The sequence below is a fragment of the Rhinolophus sinicus genome, linkage group LG17, assembly GCF_036562045.2.
Source record: "Rhinolophus sinicus isolate RSC01 linkage group LG17, ASM3656204v1, whole genome shotgun sequence".
Classification (NCBI taxonomy): Eukaryota; Metazoa; Chordata; class Mammalia; order Chiroptera; family Rhinolophidae; genus Rhinolophus; species Rhinolophus sinicus.
Genome location: NC_133766.1, coordinates 5,613,569 through 5,629,635, shown reverse-complemented (window position 1 = coordinate 5,629,635; position 16,067 = coordinate 5,613,569). Strand labels below are relative to the sequence as shown.

Here is a 16,067-nt window from a genome sequence, read left to right as displayed (position 1 = left end):
CCTAGAAAAGGATGTAGCCCTGTTCCTAAACGTGATAGAACACCATAAACAAGTACTATTTTAAAGTCTCTGGAGGTTTGGTATGTTACCAAATTTTTATACTCATGCAGAGCACCCTGTTTGGACACATGGTGGCATCTAAGGGTCTGACCGTTAATGATGCTCAGTCTTGAGGAGGTGGGGAGCTGTCTTAAGTGTCCATCTCATCTACCAGCTCAATAACCCCCACTCTCCACCTTATGCTCCCCTCAGTCTTTCAGACTCATATTCATCAGCTCAACTTGGCTTGTTAGGTAAGAACTACTAATTTGCTACAAAGTTCCAGTCTCTGGAACCTTCTCTTGCCCATGAAGCTCCCAAGTGGCAGGGAAATAATTAAAGGACTATGAGTTCAGGTTTCTTTTGAGCTTCCCTAGCATTGAACCTCACCCTGGGTGCTCTAGAGTTGGAATAAGGCAGAATCTCAATTTTCGGACTCTGTTCAGCTTCAGGGATCAGACACTTCCTTTGAAGACTGATGATACACCATTTTGATTCCTGGAGCTTCGTAATATATTTTGAAATCAGGAAGTGTGATGCCTCCGTTATTGTTGTTCTTGCTCAAAACTGCCTTGGCTATTTGAAGTCCTTTGAGATTCTATATGAATTTTAGGATTTTTTTTTTCTATTTCTATGGAAAAAATGCTACTGGGATTTCGATAGGGATTGCATTGAAACTATAGGTCACTTTGGGTAGCATGGACATTTTAATGATGTTAATTCTTCCAACCCATGAACATGGAATGTCTTTACATTTATTTGTGTCTTTTTTAATGTCTTCCATCAACGTTTAAAAGCTTTCAGTATACAAGTCTTTCGTCTCTTTGGTTAAGTTCATTCCTAAGTATCACACTTCTGGGAAGATAGCCAAAGGACCTGAAATCAGGATCTCAAAGAGAAATCTGCATTTCCATGTTCACTGCAGCATTATTCACAACAGTCAAGACATGGAAGCAATCTAAATATCTACCACTGATAGATGGATAAAGAAAATGTGCATTTACCTACAATGGAATATTATTCAGCCTTAAAGATGAAGGAAATCCTGCCATTTGTGACAACATGGATGAACCTGGAGGACATTTTGCCAGGTGAAATAAGCCAGGCACAGAAGAAAAAATACTACATGATCCCACTCACATACGCAATTTAAAAAGTGAAACTCATAGACGCACACAGTAAAATGGTGGTTGCCAGGGGAGAGGGAAATGGGGAAGTGTTAGTCAAAGGGTGCGAAGTTTCAGTTACGCAAGATGAATACGTCCTAGAGATCTACTGTACAGCACAGTGCCCATGGGTAACAATATCGCACTGCATGCTTAGCAAGTTGCTTAGATGGTAGATCTTATGCTAAGTGCTGCTATCACGAAAAATAAGTAAGAAGGATGGGAGGAAACCTTTGGATGTGATAGATATGTATATAGCATTGATCGTGGTGACGATCTCAGGGGTGTATACTTATCGCCAGTAAGTATACCTCAATAACTCCATAAAGGGGTAAAAAAAAAAAAAAGACTGATGCCCCTATCAAGCTTAAGTAATACCCACAATTGCCACTAGGTAGCACGAGTGAGCCAAAGGTGTGTGCGGGGACAGAAAAAAAAAAAGGAAAGAAATGAGAAATAGAAATGTATGTAACCAATATTAGTTGAATATTTACTTATTCTTCATAACAGCCCTATATGAGATATATCACATTATGAAACACTACACATACCCTCCTGAATTAGCTTTCCATGCCCTCAATTTAATGTCTTAATATCCCAGAGCGGGATATGTAGTCATCAGACACGTGATAAAACATTAAAAATGAGAGCAAATGAAATCATCAACATACATTTCTAAATACAAGTCACTATTCTATTTGTTCTACCGTTGTATGAATTTCAACTGTGCCTCATTCCAACTCTCCCATGTTCATGTGAGTCAAGCTTGAAAATCAGTATTATTCCCACCCTCCCCCTTGTGCAGTAAAGGAGGTGAAAGCTCAGAGATAACAGTCCCTCACAATCACAGCACGAGCAGAGCTGCGATTCAAATCCACATCTGCCTGGCTTCAAAGCCGTTTGTCTTTCAATTAAACCATGAACCTTGTAGGCGGGGTCCCTGCAGCCTAACTAACATTATCTAGTTTCCTGAGGGACCAAAGAAAGAAAAAGGCCCCTTTATTTCTGGAAAGGAGCCTCAGGTCATACTTCATCCAAGCTTCTCTTCTGACAGTCAGGAAGTGAGCGATATGGCCAAGACCACCCAGCTAATTAGACACAGAGCTAAGACAAAAACTCGGTTCTCCAGACTAGTTACATAGGAGAGGCAGACACTACAGATGAAAGAAGAAGAAAAGGCGAGGTGGCAGAAACCACGACTCCGGGATGACACCAACAGAATCACTGCTTATAATTATCTCGTCCTTCCAAAGGTCAGGCGCCCTCCAACCACCCTGTGAGGGCACTGTTTCTGGTGACCTCTCGGCATCAGGTTCCCCTTTTCCTGGAACAACACGCATATTTTTCTTTGGGGAAACTGCCTGCCCTATACCCTTTGCGTGGTGGTTGATGTTGGTTTGACCCCACCCTCAACTCCGGAAGTGAGCCTGACCTCTATCATCCCACCCCTTTGGCCCACGATTGTTCCGAGTGTGCTCATGAGCTAATTGGAGACAGGAGACATTTGCTGAGAACAAAGGAAGTACTAGGAGAGACTCTCTCCTCTTTTAGGTAGTGGGAGGGGAGGATGTCAAGTTCTAGAACTGCCACCTCCAATGTGGCTTCCCTAAGGCAAAGACAGCCTGAAGCTATAGCCGATACATGGAGGAAGACAGAGCAAGAGAACTGCAGAGAAATGAAACTAGACGCCTGATGACATTGTGAATCTCTGGGTCAAACCACACCTGAAATTATACCTACTTGAGGACTTCACAGGTACACGAGCCAATACATTTCCCTTAAGCGAGCTGGAGTTCTCTGTTACTTACAACCAAAGGTGTCTTAACTGATGCATGTATGTACTAGCATTATCCCTGCTGTAAGGATAAGAAAATGGGGACTCATAAAATTGCCCCATGTCACGTTATTCGTAAGAGTTAAGATCTGACCCAGAGCTCTCCAGCCACCAAACTACCAGCTATCGATACAAATTACAGCCTTCACATGCCAACATCCCAAATGGAGGGAAATGCCTCTTTCCCTCTGGTTTTAGCTAGAAGCTGCTGCTTAGTCCTTTCTCTTAATCCTCGTACTCTCAATGGCATCGCCTTTCAATTACCTCATCTAATCACACTCACAGGGCTAAGAGGTCACTAGATAGACAACATGAACTCAGGAGGGCAACTATGACTGTTGTACCTGATTTCAGAGGTGAGATATATTATTATAGAATGACTCCTGGCCCAGGAATTGATTACATGTTTTCCCTATGGATTTTTGATTGTTTCCTCTGCCGAGACATAGTCATTTCTGGATCTCTGGTGACATCACAGAAAAAAACGTCTAGTCATTGATGGACATTGCCAGGAAAAGCAGAGTCAAAGCACACATTGGGACAATGTGGCCTGGCAGACACACTGCTCATAGCACACTGGCCAAGAGGGAGAGAGGTTGATCACAAACGAACCCACAGCATCATTGGGAGACCTGTGTGACGCCATTTTAGAACTTTTCTGTCTCCAAGCACAGATTCCACCTGGAAAGGGAAAAAGGTTCCCAAATGTCCCTATCCCCAACTATGCTGAAATTGCTCATTGCTCACTTAGTCAAACTTACAAAATCACCCTTTTCTAAAGTGGAACTGCGGGATTTAATCATCCTTTAAAAAAAAAAAAAAAAGTCCCAAGAAGAGGAAACTGTTCAAAATAGTTTCCAGTGAGATCCACCAAAAAGACTTTTCAAAACTGTCTTCTCACAAAGTAAGATGACTATACGAAGTCACGTATGTCCCTTGGAAGCTAAACTCTTTAGTCTCTGGGATGGAAATACTCTTTCTCATATTTGCTCTTCAATCCACTTTTTCTTTCTTTTTTTTTTTATTTCACTATCACTCTGACCTTTTCTATCTTTCTCCAAACACATCTCCACCTCCATGGCCTACTTGTCCATCGCCTCCGTGCGAACGGAATCTGAAAGGTATACCCCACCAGCTGGGCTTTTGATGTGGGTTTTGCTACATGGTTTTCTCATTGACTATTCAAAATAATTTCAACTATTTTTTTCAATTATGATATTTGGTTTTCTGTTTGTCCTTTAGGTCTCCCCAGAGTGTCAAAACAAGATGAGTCTCTGCATTTTTTCCACCACATGAGAGTGGCTCGCAGGAGGGAGAGGATGGGGTGAGGATAGGAAACCCTGCTGAGGCATGAGGGGAGGAAGATGAAAGGTAAAGCTCTAAATGGCGCCAACACCTCTTCTGTCAAGAGGGAGAAAAATAATACCTTTTGGGAGGTTTACACATGGCTCTAGGGGGTAAGTCCGAAAATAACTTAATCCTCACATCGACTGAGTACTATTTTATGAAGAGCCATTATTACAGTATATTAAGAAGTTCAACTGTTGAACTATGGGCCAGTCAGTTTATCTGCACACACGCTGTTGTGAAAAACACTGGAAGAAGATCGTGCCTGCTGGATGACCTTCAGCACTGTTCTGATCCTACCTCTCTCCAGAGACCTACGCTGCTGAAGTAGCAACTAGTTTATGTTTTAGACCTGCCTCTCAGGTGTCTCCCTGGAGGTGCATGGAGGATTCCCTCAGGAGATGTCACTGCTGCCGAGCCTCGAAGTCCCTAGATGCGCCATGAAGGGGTGACACTATGGAGATGGACTATAAGCAGCCGAGCAAACAGGGTGGACCCCCTTCTTAGACTCACAGTGTTAATGCTATGGGCAGCCTTGGAAGTCACTTAGTTCAAAATCCTTATTTTCTAGTTAAAGAGATAAAGACCCAGAGGGTCAAGTTACATATCTAAGGTCACAACCCTTGTATATTAAAGGTTCAGGAACAGAACCTAAACCAACATTTTCCCACCATGGCTTGCTTTCTTTCATCAGTTTTGGCAAATTTGTATAAATCAGATTACCAAATGTCAAAATCCCTGAATTTCAGTGCAGTGTGGGTATTTGTGAGTGGAGGAACAGATTTCTTTCCTGGCTGATTGGGGGGGTAGGGGGGGTGGGTAGACAGGGGAATTAGATCTACTTTGCTTTAGCAAGAGTCAACCAAGTTCTTCTCTCTCATCAAAATCAGTGGTTCTCCAACTTTAAGAAAGCTAATTAAAATGCACAATCCTGGGTCCTACACAGATTTTTGATTGAGTAGACTGGGAGGGAGCCCAGAAAACCACATTTGAAATAAATACCGCAGATGGTCCTTGGTCTACACTTTGAGATAACGCATTCTAGCCACCCCACCACCCCACAGATATATATGCACACAGCAGTTCTACATGATCCATGTGAATGATGCAATGGTAGTGAATCTTCAGCACAAGGAGGGATTACTTTCCTTTTCTTCTCCTACTCTTCCTCGTACGATTACTTCTTCTCACCACCCTTTTGCTTTCCCCTTTTCCCACTGTTTCCTTCCCCATCTTTGCATGCTCAACTATGAATCATGGAAAACAAAAAGGGGAGCAGAAGAAGAGGCCTCACTTGTCTTGAGTTTCTGAACACCAAACTGTCATTTGTTATTGTCCTTCTTAAATTCAGTAATTTTTCATGAGCCAAGTACTGATGGTACAACCTCTTTTTTTTTTGTTTCCATTGCTAAAAGCTTTTGAAGCTCTACAAGGCAATAGATTGGAGAGGTAAAAACAAAGGAAATTCAGTCTAATCAATTTTATGGATTGCTTGGAGAAAGACTTATTGGAAGAACTGAAGCTAGAGAAAAAGAATATCAAACGCAAATTTGTTCACTCATTCTTTCATATATTCTAACATCAACAACTATATTTTATCTTTGGGTCAAAGTATGAGATACAAATAAAACAGTTTTCATGGTGGTTAGAGAGTCATTCAAGACATAATGAAAAATTAAGAAATCAAAGAAAATCAAATAGAAGACAGAAAAATGCTTTTATAATATCACATCAACATTGTTTCTTCTCTAAAGCTGGTGAATCTCCCTTCATGCACACACAAAACAAATCTTTACTAAAGTCACTCCATCAATCTTGGATTGACTTCTGCCAAGCTCCTGACAAAAACAAATGAAGATGGGTTTACTTTGCCTATTTTCATTCCTCTAAGTCACTGGTCATTAACCTGGCATCTTCTGACTCTCCAGGAGCCCAGGGATAGCATAGAGTGGCTCCATGAAGTTGGATGGGGGAAAAATGCATCTTGATTTTTATTACTTTTGAACTGGTATTTAATGTATTATTTTATGAACGCAGAAAATAAACCACAGTAATATTAGCAGTATCTTTGACTGCTAATAGATATCACAGATACTTTTCTTACCACGTTAGTTATACGAATGTTTAGTGTTTGCATTCATCACTATATTAAACTCTGTTTGCAGACCAGCCGATATACCTCGTCATTTAATGTGTTAACATGCATTAATATAGCACAACTTTTCATACACAGTGACATAGATATACTTCAATATAATTTATTTCCTTATAATCCTCTGTACTTTGTTTTATGTACATAAAATACTATTTTAAAAAAGAGGTTCATAGCATAAGAAAGTTAAGAACTGCAGCAATAAACTCTTGCTACTCTAATTCTGTCTCAAATTAGATACTCTCTAAAGAAAACATATTAGCTTAGGTGTCCATACGAATTCCTGCAATGAGCACAACTTAATATTATGCCTGTGGATTTTGAATGATCATGTATGGAAGAGACATTGATTTATAGGACAGCTCTGCAGGCATGACCATTTCTTTATTCATTATAAAGAAACTCCCCAAATTAACTTCTCTTAGGGATTTCATGCCAAAAAAATACTCCAATAGATTTTTATGATTCCCTTTATCAAATAACAAGAACTATCTCTCTGTTTTTCAGTTGTTGTTATCTTGCTGAGGCTGCCAGGAAGATCAGAGCTACTCAATGTGGTACCTGATTCTACAGACAATATCATCCCAACTTTGGTTAACATGGCCTCTATTCCCTTAAAATAGTTTCTGTTATACTATTTTAGCTGTCCTGTGCCACAGGTTTTTTAAAAACATGTTTTGTCCAAACATTTTTTTTTTTTTTTAAAGTAGGAAGAGTGAGAATTACGAACAAATCGTTCTTAATGGCTTTGAAGAATATTATAAGTGCTTCCGTCTAGATATTGTCCGAGTTCTTTCCGATCCTAGGGAAAGGAAGATCTTGAGTAGGGTCTTTCCTTTCCCCCCATCTTACTTCTGGAAGCTTCCGGAGTCATCAATGTCCATGAGCACCACAACCCCTAATCAACTGCGAGAAATGAAGGAGCATCTGTCCCCGACGTGACAACTTGTTATGGGGGATCAGGCAGGCCCTGCCCACCACAGAAAGATTCCACTAGTGTTAATAGAAATAATCAACCCCCATGACATTCCGGTGATTCAGTCCTCCCAGGTATTCATGAACAGTTATGCAAATATTCACAAACTGCAGGACTTTGCCTTTTAAGGAATTGCTCACAAAACCAGAATCTGATTTTTTAAATCAATGTTAATTGTCACCCACCCACTTTCCTCCTTCTTCCATCCTCACTCTCCGCCCACCCTCCCACCCTCCCCATGCACACGTGCAATCCAGGTTCACTCACCTAATGGAACCTCCCAGAGACTTCCCAAGGCTTCCCAAAGGCTTCCAGGAAAATCAAAGGGATAAGGTTCTGAGAGACTAGTGTGAACCCATGGGGATCACTTCAAATCAGGAATGGGACTCCTTGAGACTTACTCTGACAGAAGCACCCATTGTCCCCACCCACTAAATGTTGATTTGGGCCTGACTCATTGTTAGTGAGAGGAAGTAATGAGTTTTCTTTGTGAGTTCCTGATAAAGAATAAGGAGGGCTGAGCGGACGAACTTCAGTTCTGCCCTTGACCTTCCGAAGACCTAGGCATATATTTTACCCAGGAGTTTCCCAGCAATTGCTTAAATGACTGAGCTACTCAGTACAAAGTACTCGGATATCTTGTGAGGAAATACTTACCACTACCCACACAAGAGCTCCACTTATAATAAATAGCAAAGGATAGGAATGGTTTTGTGCTTACAGAGTAGTGGTCAACTGAAAAAAAATGAAAAATAAAGAAAAAAGGCACAAGAAATCAAAAGCTGAGTCTGAGACTTAATTTCCAAATTGACCTTGCATATTGATGGGGAAGCTAGCATGAGATGAGACTGGGGAAGTCGGCAGGGGCCAGACCATATGGGGGAAGAAGGCCACAGGCAAGAGTTTGGATTTTATCTTTAGAGCAACAGAAAGTTACTGAAAGGCTTAACACAGGGGGTGGTGTGATCTATGTTTTTTAAAGGACACTCTGGTTGCTGAAGTTAAAATGGAGGAGCACGTGAGCTACTCTGTTTCTCTCTTACAAGCTGTTCATTGCTTGGATTGAATTTCATTTTTCAATTGTACAGAGCAATTTTCCTCTGTCATACCAATCCCAAGGGCTTGAGTCCCAAGTGTAAAAGAAGGATCGCTCTCTCCTCAATGAAATGGGTTGGCCTTTTTCTGATCATTTCATTTCATTCTTTAACCTACACACTACAGAACGCAATTTTTCTATTAAGCAAATGCAGCCTCTCCTGTTGAGAAGGAAGTTTCAGAAGGGACGTACAAGCAAGGATAAAGAACGAAATTACCCCAAGCAGCCAGTCCCATCTGCTGGGTCCACCCAGCATCGATTGGGTATGGGTGTGGGGAGAGGGTTGGGTACAGACTTCAAAGCCAGATTACCCTCTCGGGCATTTTGCAGCTATCTTAAAGACAAATGCCTAGGCTAGCAGAAAAGAAGAAAGCAATGTTCTCATCTCTTCTCCCCCACACCTCATTCCCCAACCTCATAAAGAGTAAGAGTTCAGCCTGCAAAGCTGATCTGATTTGCAGCTGCGGAGCGCTGAGGCATGACCATTCTATGTACCTGGGACTCTGCAAGCCTCCTCAAGTTGTTTGATCGTGCACTACTTGGAACAGTGAATAACATTCCACCCCCATGGGGTTGCCTGATTAAACAAAAAGTAAAAGTTGACAAATAGAGGGAAAGAGTGACAAGCTCCGACACCTTCTATCTGCAGTGGAAATCAACGCTCAGCAAACAAGCGTGAACGAGAGACATCAAAAGAAAGGGCTTTAGCTGCTCAGCGTGTTTACCGCCTGTCTGCTGAAGCAGGTGTCTTCTCATGCAGAAACCGGTGGCGCAGGGGATACCCATGGTGACCTCTGCCTCCTCCACCCACTCGGAGAAGAAACAGATATCCCCAATATCTTTCAAGCACTAAGTTGTTTTAAGAACAACAAAATAAATACAGGTAGAAATAAAAGAACAACCATGCGGTCTCACTGAGTTTTAGGCAGGAAAATGAAAAATAGACATGCCAGAGAGAATGACACATTTGGAACCAAATTCCATGCCTCGAGGCATGGAGTACCCTTTTCTCAAGAAGCCACCAACCAAGGACCTTCATTCACTTGATGATGTCATCATCCAGGAGTTCTTCATTCCACGTGAATTAAGCCCTGGTCACTGCACTTGCCACTCTTTTCCCCCTCAAGTCAATTCTTGTATTTATTGCTGAAATCTGTAGTCTCTCCCTCTCCCTCTTTTTCTCTTCTCATATATAATTTTTTAGAGAAACTTAAATGTTTTGTCAAAGTCAAGGATTTGAAGGTGAACTATTGGTTCCAACAGACTCTTGGAAAAGCACTAAGGCTCTTAATTAAAACACAGGTTTAAGCCCAGCGTACTTAAATTCAAGCTGAAGACAGAATAAATGTCAAGTACTGCTTGTTTAGATTCCACACCTAAGCGTCTGCATAGTTTTCCAAAATGAAAATGAGACGGTAGTTTTCAAGTTACTAGCACAGCCAAATACTCAGGAAGGCTTTATACCTCTTTCAGAAAAGGTGAAGGAGACCATTGTTGCAGGTCATCTGTAAAAGGTCATTGAGAGGACGCTACCACACAGTGACCTGTGAGTGGGACCCAGGCAAAAAGAGGCTCCTCACCCCTCCTCTGTCCTTTGAATGTAGGTCCTGCACACCATTCCCACAGTGGGAACCAGTTCAAGGATTCAGCCTTGAACGGGTAATATGGTATTGAGACCACTGGACTGAGGACGGGACTGACCCCCATAAGGCCTCTAACAAATCCCACATTTGTAAACCCGTGGACCATCAGAGTCAGGCAACAGAGTCAGGGGAGCTGCACAGGTACCTGGAGGCCAGATGGGTAGGTAAGCGTCATTAAAAATTTGAAGTTAAACTCTAAGTCCATGAAAAGCCATAGCAATGAAGAGAGAGACACATCAAGTGTGTGATTATAAAAGAACATTCCAGGAGCAGGGAAATGGATGGAGGTCAAGCATGGAGCAGGAAGAGCAGGTAAAAGAGGACCAGGGTGGAAAAGTAATGTGAAGGAGGGAAAGCATGAAAGTGGAGGACTTAATAATGGGTTGGATGGAGGGGTGAAGGAAATGTAGTCAACACAAATAACCCCAGGATCTCTGGCCTGGCCAAGGAGGTGATGGGCAATGTCATGTACTGAACTGCAGAAGGGGGAAGGGGGAGCAGGCAGGATGGCAGGGGAGGACCATGAGTTCAGCTTGAGGGATGTTCAATTTGAGAGGCAGCCAAGTTCACTCTCTCTGTAAAAAAGTACGTGGATCAAAGATTTAAGCAGACTCAGAAATCTGGGGACCTAATTTACAACACTTACTTGGGTACCTGGAATAGTGATACACAGCTGAGCTCCCAAGACCAACACACACACCTGACCCTTGTCATTTTCCAGCTGGTATAGCTACCAGAACCTCCCACGGGGGTGTGGGGACTCCTCTTTCCTAAAGATCATCAAAACGATCCCAATGCAGGGAGTCTGCATGCTGAGGTGACTCCAGGTGAACTTCAGTGGCATCAAAAATAAAAGTGAACCTTAAAAATGGGTTCTACTCCACTGTCTGAGCTTCTCATGTACAATAAACGTTATCTCCCTCCAGGAGAGTCATGCCATCGTGACAATCATTGTTTATTGTGTCCCAAAGGGGCAATGCAGGCCATTTCAGCACATGACCTTCCACTGGCCCTAATACTCAGGTCCACACAGAGGAAAAGAAAGAGCCACAGAAAATCATTTGGACACTTCACATCTGGTCTCATGAGTCCATTGGCACAATTAAGCAACATGACTGTACGCTCAGCTAGTGAAAACCTATTTCACTTCTATGTGCTGTTATGTATATTTAATAACTATCAATCACTGTATGTGAGGCATAGGTACAAGCAAACGATCTGAACTATATTTTCCTTGAGAAGGAAAAAATGGACAATCATCAACTGTGTGAAAGTATTAGAAAGTTCCTCTAATCAAGCCACCTAAAGGGAGTGTCCTTTATTTATGGAGCACATTATTTGGAATCTAATTGGATTTTTAAGGTGGTGGTGGGAGGGAAGGAGGGAGGGAGTGACAGAGGGAGGGAGATTGATTGGTTCTGGGTTTTGGTTTTTTTCTCTCTCCCCTCTTGTTTTTGTTTTTGGACTGGATAAGGGGCACACAATGAGTAGCTGGCTTCACGGGAGAATAACTCTATCAAACAAAAAAGAAACAAACAAAAATGTCTGCCTCTGTCCAATGGCTATAACCACAGCATTACGTGTAAGGCACAGAAGGGTTATCTCTGTGGTTGATTTCTCCAATAATCCTCACTGCTTTCCTCTTTTTTGTATAATCTCTTGCAATTATGGTAAATGGAACCAGAACATGTTGAGATGAATCATCCACCTGCCTAAATGCCTATTGAGGAGCTGAAGTTACCAGAAGTGCTCTGCTCGAAGCTTCATCGACTTACAGCCCTGGTTCGTTATGAAAATTCTTGAAACCTCAACCAAAGCCTATCTCAGACAAGACCACAGCACCCTGGCAGGAAATACCTTTTCACAGGAGGGGGCTCACACAAAAGCAGTTTGCTCTTCTTGTTTCTGGAAGGAAAGGAGCACTTGGCCACCCAGAATGAGAGTTTACACAGGTAAGCGAGGAGGAAGATGAGAGGTTGTGAACTGGAGGATTGGTTTTGACAACCGGCACATCCTAAGGTTAGATGAGCAAAGGCCAGTGTCCTGAAATGAAATCCTGGAAGGTCACTTAGAAGGGGCCATGGTAAGGGGCGTGGAGAGACCACTAAGCAAGTGCCATCAAAGTTGGGAGAGTGGTAGTGGAGGGGCAAAGCCAAGGTCCTCTCTTTGCATCTTTCACTCTGGACATGGTGCCTGTGTTGCATTCCTTCAGCAGCCCCTACACACACGCATGCTTGTTCCTGCAGACCCCTACCAGGGAACAAGCATTTCACCCGGAAATCACCTGGGTGGCTCTGAGCTGGGTGAGCCAGCGGCTCCTCTTGTGTGCCTTCTCCCGATACGAGGTATAAAAGTCTGGAAGTGGAGAGAAGGAGCATCTATTGCATATTCCATGGATGTCTTAATTAATATGGGCATTTATACATTTAACTGACCTACAAAAATTCCTTCTCTCTGCACACATGGAAACCAGTAAGACACAGCCCAGGACCAAGGAGCACTCTGAAAAGTCCAGACAGACAGCATACTCTGACCCTGAGTATCGAGCAGTACATCACACACTCTTTCTCTGCAGAACTCTGGGTGTGCCCTCTGTGTAAGTGCCATCCACCGCAGGGGAGAGATGAGGGTGTCAGGCTTTAAAAAGATGAATAGTTTCTTAGTTTTGTTTCTTCTTAGTGACTCAAAATTAAAGGTTCGTTGAGGAGGGATGTCACGAGTATTGAGTAAAATGGTATCTTAGCAGGATTTGCAGGTCCCATCTGTTAACCCGTTTCCTAGCCTTCCCCTAGCAATGAAACATCTGCTCCGCCATCATGAGAGGGGTTGATTCTGGGCCTCGACATGCCAAGATCACAACGCTTCTTTGCCTTTGTCCATGTCTCTTTGCCAGGGCCACCTGTCCACCTCGCAAGGGATGTGAATCCAGTTCTTGACCCCTACTTTCTCCAGAAATGGCTTTGACCACCTTGTCCCATAATGATTGCCCCGTCCTGTAATTCAGAGCAGGACAGATCTAGAACTTTTGATTGGCACTTAGCAAGCCTGGGACCGCCATGGTGCTAAGGCTCTTGTGGTTAACTAACCTTTTATGAGGATGTATAGATTCTATCTTAGCAACTTGACTGTAAACTCCTTGAGGACTGAAGGGCACAGACAGCACTTAGCCCAGTGTTGTACTAATAAGGGCTTTGATGATGTTTAGAGGTAGATGTCACTACAAGGAGCTTATCAAATCCTGCCATCTCGTTTTGCAAGTACAACATAAAAGTGAGATGATTTGCCCAAGGTCACGGTGTCAACCAGAACTGAAGCTTAAGACTCACCTCTCCCACTCCCTATTAATCCATGTCTCTATTTGAATCTATTGAATGAATTGATTCCTTGTCTATCCTGTACCACATTACAAGGAACAACCAATCTAGAATGCAGATATAAAGAAAGCTATGATTGAATTCAGTCAGAATCCCACATGTGTAAAAGGCAACTAGTTGACCATCAATTCCAAATAAATTTGGGAAAGGACAAGGTGCCGTCATCCTGAATACCTAGGGAAAGGGGCCCAGATGAGGGGCTCATCTCCACCAATCAGAAGTAGCCATTTTGGGTTGGCTGTGTCCTGTCATATAGTTATTCTATTTACAAAAAAAGGAATGACTTCCATCCAATACCATTTTCATCATTTTTGACTAAGTAAACATTTAGAGGTGCTTTATCACTCCTTGGAGGCATGTAGAGGTCATGAAGTGTGGGAAGGGAATTTTGTTTTAGTGTTTGGAATTACACACTGACAGCTCAGTAAAATGATAAAAATATCACGTAGGCTATCTATTATTTTCCTGTTGATAAATACATTTCATTAATTTCCATACTCCCCTTTACTCTTCATCTTACCCCATTGCATTGATTTCTTTTCCACTTCTCTCTCAAATTTTCTCACATGGTCCAGTCCCTCAAGCAAGTCTCTACATACAATCCCCAGTTTATCTTCTTATTCTTTCTTAAACTCATTCCAGTTAGACATCTGTCCTCATGGCCCCACCAAACCTGCTCTGATCAAGGTCACCAGTGATCCCCATTTTGCTGGCTCCTTTGATCTATTCTCAGAAGTTCTCAGCTCTCATCATACATGACCTACCAGAGCATTTCATATAGGAGATCATTCCCTACTCCTTGCTACATATTCTTGACCTGATATCTAGAATGCCACACTCTCTGTTTCCCTCCTCCATCACAGGTCATTCCTTCTCCATCTCCTATACTGGTTCCTCCTTCTTCCCAACCTTTTACTTAATGCTGGAGGAGTCCCAACTCAGTCCTTGGTCCTCCATCCTGCTTTATCAACATTCACTCATCTGGTCTCATGACTCCAAGTACCCCCTATATATCCTGACTCCCAAAATTCTATATCCAGCCCACACCTCTTTCCTGCATTTCAGAATCCTACATCCACAATGGCCTACTCTACATTCTCACTCAGAAAACCAACAGAAACAGAACTCTGCATCTTCTCTCAAACATGAACTGCTGAGCTTCCCCTCAGATGTCTCCCTCTTAGCTAAGCGAGGCTCCCTCTAGATGCTCAAGTCAAAAACTTTGGAAGCATTTGTGACCCCCCTCTTTCTTGCACAATGCAAATCCTACCAGTAGGGCAATTCTGCCACCTTGACCTTCAAAATATGTCCAGGATCTGCCTACTTCTCACCCCCTCCATTCCTACCACCCTGATCCGGAACATTATCATTTCTCACTTGGATTATCACCATAGCTCTTCAATGGTTGCTTTGCTTTTTCCCTCGCCCATCCGTAGTCTATTCATAACACAGAAGCCAGTGAGATACTTCTAAAACAGAAATCAGAACACATCACCCGTAAGCTCAAAACCCTACAAAGGCCGCCTCTTTCACTCAGAGTAAAAGCCAAGTCCTTCCAGTGGCCCACAAGGACCTACCTGAGTCATCTCCACCTAGTGCCTGACCTCTCTGACCTCACATCCTCAGACGCTACTCATCTTTTAGTTCACCCTCGACATACGAACCTCCTTGCTATCCCTGGAATATTCCAGCCACTGCACTGCCTCAAGTCCTTTGCACCAGCTGTCACCTCTGCCTGGCAACACACAAGCCCTCCAAATCGGCCTGGTTCACTCCCTTATGCCCCTCGAGTCTCTGCCCAAAGGTTGCTTTTTCAATGAGACTTACTCTGACCATCCTATTTAGTACTATAACCCCCTTCAACCTCATACTCCTACCTTGTTCTACATCTCCTTTTTTCTTAGCCCTTATCACCTTTGAACATATACTTATTCAATGTATTATTTCTGTCTCCATCAGCTGCAGTAAACGCTCTATAGGGGTCTTCTTTGTTCACCAGTGTATCGCAAGTGCCTAGAATGGTGCTTTCACATGTATGTTGAAGGAATGAATGAATGAATGTGTTCAGAAACCCATTCAGTTCCAGAGCAATAGGGACCAGTCTGCTGCATATTGCCCTAAATGAGAAATACAAATCCAAAGAGATTTGACTATTAATCAAAGTAGAAGTTCAAGTCTTAGGATCCCATTTGCCTTCTCCTTCTCCCACATAAGTCACCCATCACTCTTTTCATGTAACCATGTAGGAAAGAATTTTCACATTCCTGAAAAAGCAAAAAGATATGTGGATTCCACTCACTCACCATAGAACTGGGAAGGAGGAGGAGAATGAAACTATAAATTCTTATCTACTCTCCCAAGCAAGGATAAATTCTCTTCCTTCAATAATTACTAAGCTCTAACTCTGTGCCAGGAACTGGGAACATGCTGGTGAATAAGG

General features: G+C 42.6%; 1 long non-coding RNA gene across 2 annotated transcripts in view; it reads right to left on the bottom strand.

Annotated features, from left to right (window-relative positions):
* LOC141569361 (uncharacterized) overlaps positions 1-7,962 on the bottom strand; it is a 366,511-nt gene extending 358,549 nt beyond the window's left edge. For both annotated transcript variants that reach the window (XR_012492902.1, XR_012492903.1), the window contains exon 1: positions 7,782-7,962. This is a non-coding gene — a long non-coding RNA (uncharacterized LOC141569361). The remainder of the gene's footprint in view (positions 1-7,781) is intronic.
* Positions 7,963-16,067: the final 8,105 nt, after the last annotated feature.